The sequence below is a fragment of the Pipistrellus kuhlii genome, unplaced genomic scaffold (genome assembly GCF_014108245.1).
Source record: "Pipistrellus kuhlii isolate mPipKuh1 unplaced genomic scaffold, mPipKuh1.p scaffold_m20_p_5, whole genome shotgun sequence".
Classification (NCBI taxonomy): Eukaryota; Metazoa; Chordata; class Mammalia; order Chiroptera; family Vespertilionidae; genus Pipistrellus; species Pipistrellus kuhlii.
Genome location: NW_023425551.1, coordinates 80,090,765 through 80,111,686, shown reverse-complemented (window position 1 = coordinate 80,111,686; position 20,922 = coordinate 80,090,765). Strand labels below are relative to the sequence as shown.

Here is a 20,922-nt window from a genome sequence, read left to right as displayed (position 1 = left end):
AATACTGAGAGACACTGAGACCCAGGAACCTCACAGGTGGGGCTGACCGGAAGCCAAGGCTGTAGGCTCCACCCTGAAACTCCAACCCATCCAAGCTGAGCACAGAGGCTTTTGAAATTTTCCAAGTCTAGTCGAATAAGGCTGTCTACCAGCGTAGACACAGCTGATCCTCACAGCCAATTGGCCTAGAAGTCAACTCCTCCCACTGATACCAACAACAATCAAGACTTAATTACAATAAGGCTGTACATACAGTCCATAAAGGGGTGCACCAAGAGGGTCCACCTCAGATAACTGGGAAGGCCAAACCACTGGCCCATATAGGACACCTAGCAGTGAAAATGTGGAGACAAAGAAACAAATCACAATCAAAAGAAATGGAGAAAAACAAACGACTGGAAATAAGAGTTCAAAACCACAGTTATAAGGTTTTTCAAAAATTTCCTAAAAAAGGCTGATAAATTTAGTGAGACCCTCAAGGATATGAGAGAGACCCTCGAGGATATGGAAAAGGACCAACTAGAAATTAAACATACACTGACTGAAGTAAAAAATATTATACAGAACCTAACAGCAAACTAGAGAAATGCAAGAATCAAGTCAAAGATTTGAAATACAAAGAAGCAAAAAACACTCAACCAGGAAAGCAAAAAAAGAAAAGAATCCAAAAATTTGAAGATAGTGTAAGAAACCTCTGGGACAACTTCAAGCTTACCAACATCAGAATTATGGGGATGCCAGAAGAGAGAAAGCAAGATACTGAAAACCCATCTGAAGAAGTAATGACTGAAAACTTCTCCCACCTGGTGAAAGAAATAGATTTACAAGTACAGGAAGCACACAGAACCCCCCAAAAAAGGAATCCAAAGAGGACCACATCAAGACACATCATAATTAAAATACCAAGAGCAAAAGACAAAGAGAGAATATTAAAAACAGCAAGAGAAAAATAGTCAATTACTTACAAGGGAGCACCCATATGACTGTCAGCTGATTTCTCAACAGAAACTATGCAGGCCAGATGGGAATGGCAAGAAATATTCAAAGTGATGAATAGCAAGAACCTACAACCAAGAGTACTCTACCCAGCAAAGCTGACATTCAGAATTGAAGGGCAGCTAAAGAGCGTCACAGATAAGAAAAAGCTAAAGGAGTTCATCACCACCAAAGCAGTATTACGTACATGAAATGCTGAAAGGTTTTCTCTAATAAGAGGAAGAAGAAAAAAAAGATAAAGATAGAAACTATGAACAAATACATATCAACAAGTGAATCTAAAAATCAAATGAATTAAAAATTTAATGTACAGAATAAACTGGTGAATATAATAGAATCAGGGGTCTAGAAAGGGAATGGACTGACAACTCTCAGGGAGAAAGGGATGTGGGGGGTGCGGGAAGAGACTGGACAAAAATCGTACACCTATGGATGAGGACAGTGGGGGGGGTTGTGTGTGTGTAAGAGAAGAGGGTGGGATGGGAACCAGGTGGAGGGGAGTTAAGGGGGGGGGAAGAGAGGAACAACTGTAATAATCTGAACAATAAAGATTTATTGTTAAATAAAAATAAAAAATAAAATAAAACAATTATAATTACTGGTGTATAATAAAAATACTGCCCAATATCCAAAACAAACAAACAAAAAACATACCTTGTAATAAACAGAATGTTCATTTAATACAACGCTGAAAAGGTCCAAGCATTTTAAAGAAGCTATTAATATATGCATAACTCATGGACACAGCCAATAAGGTGCTGAAGTCCTACGGGTGGGATGGTAGTGGTGGAGGCAGGCTGGAGAGGGTCAATGGGGAAAAAAGGGAGCACATGTAATACCTCCAACAATAAAGAATTATTAAAAATAAACAAAAATAAAGAAGCTATTAAAACTTCATACTTGTCTTAAAAAATAAGAATGTTTAATCCAATTAAACCACATCCTGCTTTTTTTAAAAATCGAAGTATAAGAACAGTAAGAAAAATACAGGTTACCAGGCATATATATTCATCACAACTCCTCTGACAGAAAAAGTTTTAGTAACTTAAAAAGATGCATATGAGTAGTATTTTCTGAGGCACCTAAAATGCCACAATATCAGTAACAATTTAATAAAAATAATAAAAGAAATAAATTACTTTATTTTCAATGCTAAGAAAACTATAGGTACACTAATAAATTATAGGGAAACAAAGTTCAACTCAATATGAGAAAATAAACTTTAACCATGAGACTTGTAAGAGTAAAATGGGTTATCTTGTAAAAAGATGACCTTCCCTTTCCTGGAACTAAGCCAAAATCAAAACTGTCATTCTCTGGAAATAAGACATCCTTGAAGAATTCAACTGATGTGCCAGCTGTTTTATTTCTTGAAAAGTATAGCTGCACACATATAATGTTGCAATTTTTTTCTAGCATTGCACAATTTTCCTTGCTACAATGCACATACTGTATCTGTTATCATATTTAAGCATCTGAAAGCATTGTTATAAGAATCTATAATATTTATCCCTAACTAAACACATATACAAATTTAAATCTTCAAATGGCCATGGATTTCAGTAGTTAAATACCATATATATTTTTCCACAAAGTCTAAATCCATTTCCTGAACTTTCAGTTTCCTGTTCGTCAATGGCTACAACTCTAGAGGGAATACATAACACACCCCAGACATGCTATTTCCACTTCTGACAAGAGTAGACATAAACTTAATATGACCAAATATAACTACAGTCCTTATAATTGGTACCCGACAACTAATACAAGAGTAGAAACTTAAAATTTTCTAAAAATACAAAACATAAATTATATTCCTTATATAAGTAGTCACATAACATACCTCTTTTATAACACAGCGTTCAGAAAAAGTTCCTTTCTCCTAAAAAACTGATAGGCTCTCTTTATCAGACAATAACTATGATACTCATCCTGTTTCCTTTTTTTTCTTGCTTGCCAGGAAGCTCAGAGCTAAATTTAATGTCCAAGTACAGAAACTATCTTGTCTCAGATTACTGATATAAAGATTTCTTTGCACTCATCCTTAAAACTACTCATTATTCCTCAAATGACTTATGCTTGTTTTCTGACTTTGTTTTTAAACGTCCTAGCCTTTTTAATTATAGACTGTCAAACCCCTTGCAATGAATAAAATATAAATTATTAAGAAATTTAACAATTTAACAATTTTTATCTTCTATCACTGCATAATCTGTTATGTCAATCTGTTAAGCAAAATCTGTTAACTTATATTTATGTAATATGTAGATTCTAATATGTATCTTAATTCTTTTCTTTTAAAGTTTATTATTTAACATGGTTCATGATGTACTTTTAGAAACTTTGGCAAATTTCTAAAACAAAAGAATGAAAAAATGACACAGGATAAAAACCAGTATTAAATTTGGGACACTCGATTAGGAGATTTATAATTTTTAAATGCTTTTAATTTACTAACAAAATGGGTCTGGCAAAAAGCTAATTAACTGTCATAAAACAATTCACATAAAATGAATTATAAATCTTATTGCTATTATAACATTCTTAGATGCAAAGCAGACCATAGGTATAAAAAAATGGTTTAGAAATCTTTAAAAAAGATAGTCATACTTCTTTAGAATTATAGACACACACATATACATGAAAACATATATGGTAATACTAAATGTTTGTTAAATGCAAATAAAAGGAGATAATAAAATGCACAAAAATAATATGAAGATGGGGGGGGATAACCCAAATGGACAAATCTAGATAAAAACTAAGCAAAAATATACCATGAATTAAAGGAAATCTAGAATGTAATCATATTAAAGATAGAAATGAGGCCCTAGCCAGTTTTGCTCAGTGGCTAGAGCATTGGCCTACAGATTAAAGGGTCCTAGGTTCGATTCCATTCAAGGGCACATGTCTGGGTTTTGGGCTTGGTCCCCAGTGGGGGACATGCTGGAAAAATGCCAATCAATGATTCTCTCTAATCATTGATGTTTCTATCTCTCTCTCCTTCTTCCTTCCTCTCTGAAATCAATAGATAGATAGATAGATAGATAGATAGATAGATAGATAGATATAGAAAGACAGATAGATAGAAATGAGAAATAAACACATTTTTTTAAACAAGAACTACAGTCTATAAGAATACATAAAAAAAAACTCTAATGCCGACACCAGTTTGACTCAACAGTAGAGCGTCGGTCTGCGGACTGAAAGGTCCCAGGTTCGATTCTGGCCAAGGGCATGTACATTGGTTGCGGGCACATCCCCGGTAGGGGGTGTGCAAGAGGCAGCTGGTCAATGTTTCTCAGCTGGTCAATGTTTCTCTCTCATCGATGTTTCTAGCTCTCTATCTCTCTCCCTTCCTCTCTGTAAGAAAATCAATAAAATATTTTAAAAATAAAATAAAATAAAATGCTAATGCTTTATTTAAAAAAAAACAAAAAACTCTAATGCCAGGAGACAAAAATAAAAATCAGAAAATGGTAATAAATAGAAGCAGCAAGGTGGCCAAATTTATATAATGAAAGTGACAAAAAGCAATTGTCCCTTTCTTTCTCAACATATGAGAATTGCAGGGCTTATACCTAAAAAAGTTAAATTACAAAAAACTTAATATTCTAACAATAACGTTAACAGCAAAATTTAGCCTCCTATATAAAAAAGAGGTAATATGTAAGTTGACCATCATGCACTCACATAAGATGGCCACCCTCATGTGGTCACAAGGTAGCTACAAGATGGTGGGCAGGGAAGGGGTGGGGAGTGGAGGTGGTGGGGAGTGGAGGTGGTGGGGAACCAGGCTGCAGGGGAGAGCAGTTATGGGCAATCAGGCTAGCAGGGAAGGGAAGTTAGGGGTAACCGGGCCTGCAGGGGAGGGCAGTTGAGGGCAATAGGGATGGCAGGCGAGCAGTTAGGCACCAATCAGGCTGGCAGGGGAGTGGTTAGGAGGTTATTAGGCTGGCAGGCAGAAGTGGTTAAGGGCAATCAGGCAGGCAGGCAGGCAGGCAAGCAGTTGGGAGCCAGCAGTCCACAGGGATGGGACCTAAACCAGCAGTCAGACATCCCTCAAGGGGTTCCAGGTTGGAAAGGGTGCAGGTTGGGCTGAGGGACACCCCTCCTCACCCCCGTGCACGAATTTCATGCACCCCGTCTCTAGTTATTTCATAAATTTAGAAGGAAAAGCTAACAACCATTCATAAGTAACAGATTTCTTTCAAACAACAATAAAAGAATTCTGCATAAAGAAACATTTAAAACCCAGCCAGAGTTGTTCAGATTGGTTGAGCATCACCCTGTGCACCAAAAGGTTGCAGGTTCGATTCCCAGGTCAGGGCAACGTGCCTAGGTTTTGGGTTCAGTACCTCGTTGGGTTGCAAACGATCGATGTTTCTTGCTCTCTCTCTTACTCTCCCTTCCTCTCTCTCCAAAATCAATGAAAATATTTTTAAAAAGTCTGTTATAAAAAATCATTCAAATATGAAAGTAACAGATCATGAGAGAGAAAAATCCCCTTCTCCCTTCAGAAAAAGGAACAAGCCATGGGAAATATAAATAAGTCATCTGCTACAAAGCACTAACAACATGGAACTTTTATTTTTTGTATAGATATTTGTGGACTATACAATTCAACTTCACAGTGTTTAAAAATCACTTTAAAATTACTATTTCAGTAAAAATAAACCTAGTCTTGGGGCCTGTTTCTCTTTAAGGAGTATGGCAGGATGAGCAGAGGTCAGGAGCATCTTTATGTAATCCATGCCTCTTTTCCTTCTTTAATAATAGGAAAGAATGTGATTATCAGTTGCAAAATCATTTCACAGTAAAATTATGCTTAATTTGACTAAAAACACTTGTACAAAACACAAATTTTCAAAATGTAGGGAGGGCATCTTGCCAGGATTAAAACAATACATTTCAAAGGAATAAAAATGTTGTTATAGTGATTTGGTGATTAGGAACTGACATGATCTATATATGAGAAAAAATTACCTGCTCTGTAAAAAAAGGGAATATTTACTGAGCAACCAGAGTAACAGACCCTAAGCTTAGAGCTTCTAAGATACATTGCATCTAGGTAAGAAAACAATTAGAAAGCAATAAGGCTTAAATAAGTTTCTCACCACTATGTGCAGCATATATTTAAGTGTAAGAGACTGAATAAAGATGAAAACTTAGAAATTACTATAATAGGAATACAGGGTTAAGGATTGATTGTGAGGTGGAAGCACAATTATTCCCAATTTAAAAAAAAAATTTTTTTTGTTTTACTTTAGAGAGAGGAAGGAAGGGGGGGGGGGAGAGAGAGAGAGAGAGAGAGAGAGAGAGAGAGAGAGAGAGAGGGGGAGGGGGAGGAACATCGATGTGCCTCTTGCATGTATTCCAACCAGGGATTGAACCCAAAAACTGGCTTTGTGCCCTGTGACTCAAACCCACCATCTTCTGGTCCATGGGAAGATGATCCAACCAACTCAACCACACCAGCCAAAGCTCATTCCCAAATTTTTAATGCTAATCTTACTGTCCTGTAAATCACTTTGCAAAAGAGCCATAATAGAAACAAAATGCCCACTTTGAGAATGCTGTTTATGTATGACACTACGGTCATCCGTTTATAACTTACAACTCAAAAAATGAAAGAAATAAACCCTTTCTTTTTAAAGCAGATTTTGGAGTCTTGGTTTTAAATGTTATTTTAACAACAGTAAGCTTGTCAAAAAAAATGCAATCATGGGTTTCTCATTAAGAATGAGTTGTTATATTAATGGTGGTAAAATTACTTTTTATCTTGGTGTTTAATAACATTAGTAGAAAATTTATTGGTAGTACTACTAATTGGTAGTACTAATAATTCAGATGGTTGGGAATCACACTAGGATGACATTAAAAAACAGCCTTTATTTAGCTCAGGAAGATACAGGCCTGCTTACTAATTAGCTGTGGATCTTGTCCACCTGACTTTCCTTCCTCTGGACCTCAAGATCCTCATCTATAAACAAGAGGGCTGCTGCCAGGACCGGTTTGGCTCAATGGATAGAGCGTCCGCCTACGGACTGAAAGGTCCCAGATTCGATTCCGGTCAAGGGCATGTATCTTGGTTGCGGGCACATCCCCAGTAGGGAGTGTGCAGGAGGCAGCTGGTCGATGATTCTCTCTCATCGATGTTTCTAACTCTCTATCCCTCTCTATTCCTCTCTGTGAAAAATCAATAAAAATATATATTAAAAAAAAAAAAAAAAAAGAGGGCTGCACAACCTTCCTCTACCTGGCGCTTCCCAATTTATGGCTTTGGTCCATGGTCGGCAAACTGAGGCTCTTTGGCCCCTTGAGTGTGGCTCTTCCACAAAATACCACGACCTGGGCGAGTCTATTTTGAGGAAGTAGCGTTAGAATAAGTTTAAAAAATTTGGCTCTCAAAAGAAATTTCAATCGTTGTATGGTTGATATTTGCCTAATGAGTTTGCTGACCACTGGCTTTGGTGATTTAAGATCCACGCTGGGGTTTTCAAGGACAGAGAGGAAAACAGTAGTAGAAACAACCCACTAAACTGGAGGGAAAAATGGACACATTTACAAAAAGAAATGGACAAATTAACCCTACTTGGTTTGTCTCGTGGATTGAGCCTCGGCCTGAGGACAGTTTTCGATTCCACAGAAGGGCAGTACTTCAGTTGCAGGCTCCTCCCCTGAACAGGCCCTGGTTGGGCCCATGCAGGAGGCAATCAATTGATGTGTTTCTCTCACATCAATATTTCTCTCCGTCTCTCCCTCTCTCTTGAACTCTCTCTAAAAATCAACTGGAAAATACCCTCGGGTGAGGATTTTAAAAGTAAGCAAACAAACAAAAACACTTTAAAAAAAGAAATGGGCAAGTTAAAGAGGCATAACAGTTCAGGAAAGATCATGAGCTTCATTGTCAAAATTAGTTTGAATAGAAATTCAGTTATATTGAAGTTAGGTGAGGTAGTGAGAAATGCTAGAGTTGCAGACTTAGAAATGTTACCTAAAACACAAGAATACTTCACAAGTTATCCAAGAAACCCTCCCAGGATCCCTCAGTACATAGGGAAAGATGTCACACTCCCTGACTTAACGATTCATAATTCTGCCCCGACACCATTACCTACTATTTTCCAACAGGCTGTTCCCTCCAGCCAATTCTGCTTCATCATTTCAACAAATCAAGGGTTAGCTCCCCTTCATTATCACTCAATGCTCTATCTGAAATGCATTTTCCCTTCTCTCACCTTACAATAATAGTTTATCATACTCTAACCATGTTTGAGGCACATTCTAAGTGTAATCACTTATTTAATTACGTCAACAATCCTAGGAGGGAGAGTAAATATATTGTTTATGATAGCAGAGTAGGATTCCTCCAAGGAGCCTAACCTGTTGACCAAGCGAGCGGGACTTACAAATACGTCAAACGTAAACAATATCTGGAACAAGGAGGACATATGAATACAGTACGTCATTGAAATATATGTTGCGCCCTGAAATGGACAGTATATATTTTTTGTAATCTTTATAATTGTTTGTAAAATTTATAATTTTTTAATTCGATGTTTCCATTTTTTTGTTGGTATTCTTTTCTATTTGTTTGTAATTTGTATTTTCCTTTGTGCTTTATATATAAACGAAAAATATATATTTCATTTATTTTAATTAAATATAAATAAAAAATAATAATAATATGAAATTACATCCACCGGGCATGACGTACTGACAAGTCCTAGTGAAAGAGTATGCGCCCGTTATACGTTGCGTAATTAAAAAGGGAACTCCCCGGTTAACAGGTTAATTTGCCAACTAGTCCTTCTAAATTCAGGGTAATCAAGTTCTGACACCTTCTTGAAGTTCTCATCTGCTCAGCAATTATTCCTGCCTCTTGAATCTCTAAGTAAACCACTAATTTGCCATTTACCATGGGATCTAGCCTGTTATTTATCTTTTGTGCATATGTTCTGTCTTTTCTAAAAACAGGATCTTGTCTTATTTATTATGTAACACTATTTAGAGCATAAAGGAACTTACCATGTGGACACTGAAGTGGTTATTAATAAAACTATGTTAGCACTTAATACTTATAACTCGAAGATACATACCAGGCTCCAGGTTAAGTACTTTATATGTATAATATTATCTCATTTAATCCTCACAACCCTGTGGTAGGAATTAACACTGCCCCCTCTCTAGTATTATAGAGGAGGAAACTGAGGCTTAGAAAAGCCAAGTAGCTTGCCCAAATACCAGAGAGTGGTAGAGACAGTCTTACTAAGAGTATATGCCATACTCAATCTCCAGCCAACCACAAAACACCTGGAAGAATCAGTCCCAACTTGCTCTTATTCTGCAGCACTATACTGAACATTAAGAATTCAGAATTAGAGTTACAGCTGTTACCCTCAAGAAACTCACAAGACTTTTAGACCGAACTTTGATATCACTGGCAGAGCCACACTATCAAAACTTATATATTTTAACTTTTAAGTGAAAAAGAAATCCAAAAATTCTTGGAAACTCTTTTGCACACTATTTCTTCTCTCTTCAGCTCTCCCATTTCATTTATCCTAGGATTCATCTCTCCAGTTTCTGTATTAGAGTAGAAGGGTTCTGTTAATCCTAACTACCATTGAAATGTCTAGAATTTAGTGATGACCAGACTCAAGGGTCTAAAGCAGTGTTCTCAACCTTTTTAATGCTGCGACCCTTTAATACAGTTCCTCATGTTGTGGTGACCCCCAACCATAAAATTATTTTTGCTACTTCATAACTGTAATTTTGCTACTGTTAATGAATCGTGATGTAAATATCTGTGTTTTCTGATAGTCTTAGGTGACCCTGCTAGCATATCACAGCATTAGAAAGGTTGAGAACCACTGGTTTAAAGGATGAATTCCATGCCCATATGAAATAGGGGCAATAAAAGCCAGCTAGAAAAAAAAAAATGGTAAGGAGAAGCAATAAAAAGAGGGATAAGAAAGTTCTTCTGTAAAGCAAAGACAATAAAATAAAAATGTGAGAAAGGCAGGAAAATGGTGAAAGTAAAAGTTCAGAATAAATTCAGTGCAGATACATATATGAAAACTCTAAAATCTAATCAATTTTTGAATGCTGATTCCTTTAATTATTTCTTTTCCTAAACTGTAGTGGAAACAACCAAAAAAATATGTACATAAAATAGTCACTGAAAAACCATTAATTATGAACACTAGAGGAGGTTTATTTTCCCAAGAAAACACTCATTTTAGAATTTCAGAGCTACAAACCTTAAAATACTATCTGATCCAACCCACCCATTTTACAATTAAAATAAGTCTCAGAAAGGTTAAGTAACTTTAACTTGCCCAAGATCAGATAGGAACTTAGTAGCAACACTCCTGAATCTCTTCCCAGTGTCCATTCCTACCCCATTAGGCTTCCGAGAAATAGTGTATCTTTCTCTTCCCTTTTCCACTCTTAACCACTAGAATAATTTCTGCATAAGCATCTCAGAATCCCCATTATTATTCCTAGTTCCTATTGGAGAAAATAATAAGATATTCTGGTTTAACTAAAACAGTAAAATAATTATATTATTCCCAAAGTCAGTAATCTTAAATTGGGTCTTAATTCCTACCAGTTAAGAAATGCAAACATTTCCCAGAAGAGCAGAAAGATAAAAGATCTCCATATAAAACTGACCAAAAGTAAGCCAAGTAAATAGTAGTAAACTACAATCCCTTTGGAAAGGAATCAGGCCCCAGAGCCCTGGAGGCTGGATGACTGCTAATGGAAGTACAATGGGTATTACTTATTTTCCCTTTTCTATTTTATATCCTCCCAAATAAGCTGTCTCCTATCTTTCTGACTCACTGGCTCAGTGCATGGAATTCGTGCACAGGTATGGTCCTTAGGCCTGGCCAGCGATCAAAGCACAAGCATCTGGCACAGAAGGGCAGGTCCCAGCTGACTTCTGGGCCCTGGGCAGCACTTGGGCCCCGGGGTGCCCCCTTCTGCCCGTGTCATCAGGCCCCACCCAGCTCCCTCAGCATCTGGGAAACGAGCAGAGGCCCCACCCCCCACCCCTCACTGCTGGTCACCATCTGTAAGTGATCAGCTGGGCGATTGGACCCCACCCACACCTGCGTTAGCCTGGCACCGCCCGCTCACCTGCTCCACCATCCCTCCATGGTCCCGCTCTCGTTGGGGCCCATCTGCCGCCTGCTGCCAGTGCTGCATTGCTGACCCCGCCATGTTCCACACTGCCCCCTGGTGGTCAGCACATGTCATAGCAGGCAGTCAAACTGGGTCAAGGGGACAATATGCATATTAGGCTTTTATTATATAGGATGTTGATTCCAGGAGTCTATAAAGGGGAAAGCCCTGGCCAGTGTAGCTTAGAAGGATCACGAGTTTGTTTCTCGGTCAAGGGCATATATCTTGGTTGCAGTTTCCCCCCCCTGCTCCAGGTTGGGGTTTGTATGGGAGGCAAGCAATCTGTATGTCTCTCTCACATCTATGTTTCTTTCTTTCTCTCCCTTCCTCCCACTCTCTCTCTCTCTGGAAAGCAATGGGGAAGAAACCCTTAGATGAGAATTAACAAAAAAATAAAAGGGCCAGGCCTGTGTGGTGCAATTGGTTGAGCATGGGCCCATGCACCAGGAGGTCACCATTCAATTCCCAGTGAGAGCACATGCCGGGGTTCTGGCACGATCACCAACAGAGGAGATGCAGGGGGCAGATGATTGACGTTTCTCACCGATGTTTCTCTCTCTCCCTATTCCTTCTTCTTTTTTTCTTTTCTTTTTTTATATTTTATTTATTTTTTACAGAGAGGGAGAGAGAGAGATAGAGAGCTAGAAACATCGATGAGAGAAATCGACCAGCTGCCTCTTGCACAACCCCCATACAAACCCCAACCAATGCACGGGGATGTGCCCGCAACCAATGCACATGCCCCTGACCGGAATCGAACCTGGGACCTTTCAATCCACAGACCGACGCTCTACCACTGAGCCAAACCGGCTTCGGCTCCTTTTTCTTTCCGAAATCAGTTAAAACAAAACACATTTTTTTAAAAACATTTAAGAGGGGGGGAAAGTATAATAATAAAATAGAGAATCATGTCACTTACAGCAAAGGTGGCTTTTTGATGGGAACTATCTTGGCCAGGAAATAATGGGACAAGGGATGGGAGAAGAGCTTTAAGGTAAACCTACACACCTGTTCTTTTAGTCATGAAAACACTAGGAAGTTCTACATATGTGTTATATATTCTCAGTATTTCCCCTTACTACAAAGTACCTGCAGATATTCTGGGCCAGAAGGAACTCATCCTGGGTCATTTCTGTGTTCTATGAAAAGTCTGTTTATATTCCTTGATAAACTGCCAGTCACCATTCACCAGATTATTTGAGCTGACTTGGAAATCAGCTACAATAGTACCCCTTTATCCATAGTCACACTTTCTGTGGTTTCAGTTACCCCAGTACATGGAAAGTTCCAGAAACAAACAATTCATAGGTTTTAAACTGCACACCCTCCCACCCAGGACATGAATCATCCCTTCCTCAAGCTTCTCCACACTGTGTATGCTCTCCACATGTTGGTAGCTGTCTAGGTATGGCAGTTGTGGTTGTGTGTGTAAGGGGGGGAGGGGGAGGTTGATTTTCTCTCATCATTGATGTTTCTGTCACTCCCTCTCTCTGAAATCAATTTTTAAAATAATTAAATAAATAAAATAAAAAACTAAAAGAGACATTTTAAAGTTGGGTGGGGGAGGAGTGAATTAGTGACTCACTGAGCTTAAGAAGTAAAGGAAGAGTAACAAATGACCAGTAAGAACAATGGAGTCATTAACAGCTAAAGAGGAAAAGTCAGGAAGGGAAGGGGGGGGGGGGGTTTCACTGGGGGGAGGGGTGTTGGGTGTGCAGCTGCTAGAGATGATATTTAAGCATATTTAGTTTCAAGACATAGGTGAAAATGTGGACCTCAAATTTGGAAGGCCTAAAGTTTAGACTGAAGGTACAGATTTAAGACCTAACAAAGCATGGTAATGACGGAGTTTTAAAGAAAGAAAACACACACACACACAAAAACACACACACTCAAAAACAAACATTTAGATAACAGCATTCCTCAGAAACTACACTTTGAAAACAATCTAACTTTCCAAATGACTAGTACTTCATTCTATAGATATAGAATATTTGGACAAATGAAAGCTAAAAAAGCAATCTTTCTTTCCCAGGCTATGCATTGACAGAAAGTCATTAGTGGGTAAGAAAGGGCAAAAAGGCTATGTCTGTCATTTCAGAGGAACATGAATATATGAATATATTCATTTAACTGAAAAAAAGTTAGTCCTTTTATCCATGTTGGCTGATGTCGGACATTTGACATTTTTCTCTTCAATTAACATATTTTTGTTGATAAAAATATATATGCTACATAAGTGTATAATTTTGGTTAGGCAAAATAGATGTTTATCCCCAGCATCAATGATTAACTTGTTGAACCCTAATTTGTGTGGCTCAACTCCCTAAGTGCTGTCCAATACACCAAAAGGTTTCAGGTTGTAACCCTGGTCGGGAGTAGGCAGGGGGCAACCAAATGATGTTCGTGTTCTCTCTCTCTCTCTCTCTCTCTCTCTCTCTCTCTCTCTCTCTCTCTCTCCCCATTCCCCTCTCTCTAAAATCAATGAAAATGTCCTCAGGTGAGGATTTTTTAAAATGTTAATTAAAAACCATTACCAAACATCTTCTAATTTAGTAACAAAATAAACAACTTTCTTATGTAGATTTTAAAAGGGAAGAATTTAAATAAGTGAACCAGCAGAAACTGGTTTGGCTCAGTGGATAGAGCGTCGGCCTGCAGACTGAAAGGTCCCGGGTTTGATTCCGGTCAAGGGCATGTACCTTGGTTGTGGGCACATCCCCAGTGTGTGCAAGAGGCAACTGATTTATGATTCTCTCTCATCAATGTTTCTAACTCTCTAACTCTCTCTTTTCCTCTGTAAAAAGTCAATAAAATATATATTTTTAAAAATAAGTGAACCAAACCACTGACCTGATTTCTATCACCATATGTAAGTCTTAACTCTTGTATTTTTTATAGATGGCATCATTTGGTACATTTGTATGTCTGGCTTCTCTTGCTCTGAATACTATTACTGAGATTCATACATATTGTTGTGTTCATTACTGTTATGAAAAAATCTGCTACAAACATTTTGGATCAGTTTTTTGTGGACATGTACTTTATTCTTCTTGGTACAGGGTTTCATTTAAGAAGGGGGAGCTGGCTATTGTGGTTCAGTGTTTGAGCGTTGACCTATGAACCAGGAGATCACTGTTTGATTCCCAGTCAGGGCACATGCCCGTGTTGCAGGCTTGATCCCTGTGTGGGTCATGTAGGAGGCAGCCAATCAGTATTCTTTACACTGATGTCTCTCTTTCTCCTCCCTCCCTCCCTGAAAACAATAAAAATGTGTTTTTTTTTAAATGGGGAGGCTGCCCTGGCCGTTTTGGCTCAGGGTTAAGAGTAGCAGCCCACAGATGAACAGAAGGGATGCAGGTTCAATTCCCAGTAAAGGGCACATACCTCCATGGTAGTTTGATCACAGCCCAGTTGGGGCATCAGCAGGAGGCAACCAATCAATGTAACTCTCTAACATCGATGTGTCTCTCTCTGTCTCTCCCCCAACTCTCCTTCCTCCCTTCCACTCTAAAATTCAATGGAAAATTCAATGGAAAAAATATCCTGGGGTGAGGACTTAAAAAGGGAGGGAGTTTTCACATATAAATTATCCTGGGAAGTCATATAGTATAGATAAATGGATTGATTTAAATAGTAAATACAGTTACATATATAAAATGCAAAAAAAAAAAAAATAGAATATTTACCTACATACCTGTGTATCTATCTACCTGTATGTGTGTATCTACATATGACCCTTGAACAACACAGGTGTGAACTATGCTGGTCCACTGACACATGGATTTTTTTTCAATAAGTAAATATATTTACTCTTCCTTCTGATTTTCTCTAGCTTACTCTATTATAGAACACAGTATATAATACAAACCATAAAAAATGTTAATGAACTGTTTATGTTATCAGTAAAGCAAAGGCAAGCTGTGAGTACAGCTGGCTCTCCATAAAGCAGATTACTCACCACAGATTGAAAATACCTTTTTGGCCCAGTTGGTGTGGCTCAATGGTTGAGCATCGACCTATGAACCAAGTGGTCACAGTTTGTGGGGCACATGCCATGGCTGCAGACTCGATCCCCATTGGGGGACATGCAGGAGGCAGCTGATGAATTATTCTTTCATAAGCGCTGCTTCTATTTCTCTCTCCCCCCTCTCCTTTCCTCTCTGAAATCAAAGAAAGTTTGTGGGTTTTTAAGAAAATATATTTTTGGGTCACAATTGGTTAAATCCATGGATAGGAAGGGTCAACTATAGTTAAGTTTTGGAGGAGTCAGAAGATATACTTGGATTTTCAGCTTGGGGAGCTGGGGGGGGGCAACACCCCTATCATGTCTTGATCAAGGGTCAACTGCCCACACACCTATAACATATGTATGTAAATGAGTAGATTCTAAGAAGTCCATCCAGGACCAACAAAGATTCATTAAAATGATTTATAAAGAGGAAATCTAAGATGGGAAAGATGACCATCTCAATTTTTCTTAGTAAGTATTATGTATTGACTTAAGAGTAATTCAAAAGAAACAAATTTCTCTCCGTGTAAATTAACCTGTTTTGCTTCAATGAAATAATAATCTTCTCATAACAAATCTCATTCCCAAACTAGAATTTCAAAACATTAAATGTTATCATCCATCATGTAATAATTTGTAAGGTAGAGGTAAAACCTAAAATGTGTTAACATTACAAGACTTTATTTTGTCTTGCCTTTTTAAAAAGTTAAACATGGAAATAATTCCATCGGTTAATATTTAACATGAGTAAAGACTTTTATCCTCATTCAAAATATATTTTCTCCATTCCTAAAAGTAATTCACTGTAGCCTTAAGTCTGTGATAGAGACATTTTGACTTTCAAATTCCACTGTGTAATTTTCAGATGACAGAAAAGGAGGTTCTTTAATTTCCAGAGGCAAGAAAGAAACATATGCACAAATCTTATTTCTGAAGAGATCAAACTGAAATTTCCAACCCTGCTACTGACAATCAAATGGCCATTTTCAAGGCACTAGGAATGGCTCATTTAACATAATCTATAAATGCCAAGATAGAGGCAAAATATTATAAATGGTTCTAGAATTAACCACTGCCTGCTTTCCTCCCTCCACCCCCAACTACTAAAGGAAAAAGAACCCTCTTCTAGTCTTGGATCTTTCTTCATCTTTATTCCTCCTTCCAAAACATGAGCAATTTCAAGAACAAACAATTTAAATGTATTACATATATTTTAGGTATTTGGATGTTCCCTAACTTTCACAGATGTGTAACTGTTTACTTAAAAACCCATTATTTTACTCTGAATATACATCATTTTCGTTTTCCTAATAATTGTACCTCTTTCTAAAAGAAAACAACCTTAATTAACTATTACATAAATGACAGCAGCTCCAAACTGCTACAATTCCCAACTTACTTTCAATATCTTTTGTCTGTTTGTTTTGAGAACTAAAATAAAATTTTGTTCTTCTTTTTAAAGTGTTTTTCTTCCAGTCCAAGGGTAGAACACAGGTATAACAAAAGTGTATACCCTATATTCCTCCTGATGATTCTTCTCATTAACCAGATGTTTTCCAGAAGACTAAAACTAAATACTAAATGAAGCATAAAATGAACTTGCCCCTTTTGAGGACTATGGCCTTATATGTTTAAGTTTCAGCAGAGTGTAGGTCAATTCTCATCATAACTGTAAAGTACAAATTATTGTCAGAACTGGAATTTCAGTGTTTCAAATACTGCTAAAGTATCCTTAGTAACCTGTGAGTTACAGAGATGGAGACAAGGCTATATAAGGTCCTTCTATAAAGTATCCTAACCTACCGTATTTTTCGGACCATAAGACGCTCCGGACCATAAGACGCACCAGTTTTTAGAGAAGGGAAATGAAGAAAAAAAGATTCTGAAACAAATAGTGTCCTAAAATATTTTATGTGCATTAAAACCCAACATCACAGTCATAAACACATGTAATCAACCCTGTAAAGTAAACAGCAGCATTTAGAACCATTTTAGAGCCGGGCAAGCACACAGAGACCACACAGAGCCGGGCAAGTAAAAAAACTTTTTTTTTAAAGTGTATGTGTAGGCTATATTTGGACCATAAGACGCAGGGACTTTTTCCCCCCACTTCTGGGGGGAAAAAAGTGCGTCTTATGGTCCAAAAAATACGGTATATCATTGGCAGAAGTCTCTTTTATACAATAAGTGAACATTTTCTTTGCAAATTAAATCACTTAAGTGGCTATTGTTTTTAAATCAATAGTTATGTGATTTATATACCAATGTCCACCCAGTTTCTGATGAATGTAGATTTAATTTTCTTTACACTTTGGGAGATTAATGTCAGAAATTAAAAATGCATTATAAAAAATTCAGAAATGTAAAATAATGAAAACACAAAATTTAATTATAATCAGCTAGGTTAGGAAGTTCAAATAGTTTAAAAATCATAGCATTAAATAATTATAGAATTTAGTATGCCAAAATATGTATAATACAGATTCTTCTTTAAGAATTGTGATGATTATACAGGGTGGGGCAAAAGTAGCTTTACAGTTGTTCATATGGAAATAATATAACTAATAAATAATATTATAAGAATCAATTGTTTTGGATACTTACAAGTGTAAACCTACTTTTGCCCCGCCTTATATTAAAGGCCTATCGTGGCTATTCCTAATGCCAGGTATATTATGCATGTTACTGTTAAATAAAACAGTATTAATGTCTAACTGTCATTTGAGTTAGCCTTGAATTTAGCTGTTTTAACATGTCCTTATTTTTTGTCATTTTATTCATTTAATATGATTTGCCCACCCCCAAACTCAAAAGCCACACCTGAAGGTAAATGACTTACACTCTCAATATTTACTGTGTAGATATGAGAATTCAACTTATGCTTAATTTTGAAACTGAAATGTGGTTGATAATTTTATGATACAGTCTACCACAAGTTAAAATGGACAAAAATCAGTAATTAAAATATCTAAAAACTGAAAATGAGCTTTTAGTTATAAAAGACACTTTAATAAAGTTCCTAAAGTATGGTTTTGTGTAAATAAAACGATAATTTTAATTTATATGTGGCATAAACACCATCATAGAATAAAGATTGTAAAATTCCTAATTACCCAGTGTAGTTAAACTATTCCCTAGTCTTAGGTGATTCCTTACTACTTTATATTGAAAATAAAACACTACCCGAAGACAACCCACTGTTCAATCCAAAAGCCAGCCCAGCTTTTAATAATAACAACTTCTACAGCTATAGAAAAGGATGCTCTTTCTTCTGGAGTCTGATTCCTCTTCAGCTCAGAAACCTTTAGGAAACTAAAAACAACCCAAGATATGTATTCTTTTCCAATCCAAGAATAAGCAGAAATTTTAGGATTTAAATAGTCATCTTTCAATATTTTTTAAGTTCTTCGTGTTGAACTGGTTAAAATTATGTTTTACATGACATTCACCCCAAATTTCCCCCCCCCAAAAAAATTATTCAGAAACATGCTTGTTTTGTAAAATGTTGGAAAGACAAAAGACTTCATAACATGTAAGCCTGTTCTAGAAAAATAAAACATTTCACAAAGACCATTTTTTATTATTTTTTAAAAATCCCAAATAGTCACAACTAGCCTGATGGTTACAGTTCAGCTTTAAAGTGTTACTAATTAGCTAAGTAAACTTACCATTCAATGAGACACTAATAAGATAACATAACTAAATAAAAATTATAATTTTGTTCTTAAGAAGTTTCATATCCAAGAAAGATATAAAACAAGGCACACTAGAAACAAATGAGTAAACTAAATCATATTTCTCACAAATGAATGTTAATTCTCATTTAAAATATGTATCTTAAAAATAATAATTATTCATTATTTTTTAAATTTATTTTTTTCTGTAGATATCCTAAACTGGGTAGGGCCATAATTGTAGATTGTTAAATGGAGGTCAGTTGGAAAGAGACAAACAGAAAATGCTAAGTGTAGGTATGCGAAATAAAAATTCCCCACAAGAATCATGTTTAAGTCTATCTAGAATTTGTATTTAAACTGCAAAAGAAGAAAAACTACCATAATTCTCTAAAGTAAAAACCCTTGGGGGGGGGGGCGTGAGGAGGTAGCAGAACTCCACAGAATATTAAAAACACTAAACCGAAATCTTGCCTTAACTTTTTGCCTCGTACACAACGTAACAAAATGAGAAGACAATAAAAACAAACACTCCTGTCCACCCTCAGAGAGGCAAAGAAAGCTCCCATTCAATACCCAGCCCTATCCCACTGGAAAACACACTCCTGAAAAGTAAACCCAAAACCACTAGCTCAGGCAGCTTCGCGCAGAGCTGGCTGAATGGCGGCCAAGCGTAGTACACGCCGTCCCCGCCGCGCCGAGCGCTGCAGCCCGGGCTCCGCTCCCTCCACCTCGCTAGCTCCCGCCACCTGTGCCCCAACTCTTTTTAATGAGACTAGTGTTCCTCCCGGCTCAGCAACCGAAAGAGGTCCATCTTCACGCCGACGCCCCTACTTTTATTTTGAATGACGATCCACACGGGGTCGACCCCTCCACTGTCGCCAGCACCGCCTTTTTACACATCACTGAGGGGAGGCGGGATACCGTCCCGGGAGCGGGGAGCCCCAACAACTCCGAACGGGCTCCCAGGCGGCCCCGGGTCGTCACCTGCTGGGACGGGCACCTCGGGGGGCGCCCGGGAGCGGGAGCGGCCCCGTCCCTCGCCCGGGGCGGCAGGTGAGGCAGGGAGCGCGGGGCGGCGCTCCGCCCTCCTCGCCTCCGCGGCCCCGCCGGACCAGCCAGGCTCCGGCGCGCCTCGGCGCCCGGCGCGGCTCTCCCCGGTGACTTGTCCCGCCGCCCGGGCCCGCGAGGCGAAGTTTCTCTCCCCGCGGCCGCCGCTGCTCACGCGCCGCCCGCCTCTCCGCGCGGGTCCCGCCGCTGCTCTGGCGGCCGCGGCCACGAGCGCCGGGCCTCGGGCGAGTGGGGACCGCCGACGGGAGCCGGAGCCGGGACCTGTCAACCCGGGCGGGAAACAAAGCCGTGAGGACGAGCGGGCGCCACCGGCCTCGCCTCCGCGGGAGGGAGCGCGGCGGGACGGGGAGCGGCTCCGCGGCCGCCGGCTCCGCGCCTCCGGGAGGGAGCGCCGGCGCCGCGGCCCGGCGGGCGGGCGCAGAGGGGCCCCGCCGTGGGGCTGGGGCCTCCGCCGCGCCGGCCTCGAGGCTCCCCGGCCCCGCTCGCCGGACGCACCGCCCCCCGCTCGGGGAGCCGCGTGAGGCGTGAGGGGGCGGGGAGGTGGCGCGGCGGCTGGACCGCGAAGGAGGGGATTCGGCTCCCGGGGCGCCGCGGCCGCCCGCCCGATCCCTGCGGCCGCGGAGCCGATACCTGTCGCTGCGGTAGTCCGTCGGCCCCGTCTCTTTCCGCCGCACCCGCGCGCCGTCCGCCCTCAGCCCGCCCAGCAGGCTGCCCGCGCGCCGGACGCCGCCGCCCAAGACTGGCAGCGCCCGCGAACCGGCCCGAATCCCCCGGGCAGCGCCCGGCGCCGTCCCGCCCCTGCCGTTCGCAGGACCCGCCTCCCATTGGGCCCCGGAGCTGTCAGTCCGCCCCCAAAAGGCGCGCGGGCTCTCGCTCTGCTGGTCTGGATTGGTAGCTGCGAGCCGTTCATGCAAATGAGACCCCGCCCCCGTCCATTTGCACCTCCGCCTTAGTGTAACCTCCGCCTCTTCACGC

At 39.6% G+C, this 20,922-nt stretch overlaps 1 protein-coding gene across 1 annotated transcript in view; it reads right to left on the bottom strand.

Moving 5' to 3' along the window:
• Positions 1–20,720, bottom strand: part of FKBP5 (FKBP prolyl isomerase 5) — a 123,102-nt gene extending 102,382 nt beyond the window's left edge. The window contains exon 1 of the mRNA XM_036413307.2: positions 20,578–20,720. The gene's annotated coding sequence lies outside the window, so the exon portion shown is untranslated. The remainder of the gene's footprint in view (positions 1–20,577) is intronic.
• Positions 20,721–20,922: the final 202 nt, after the last annotated feature.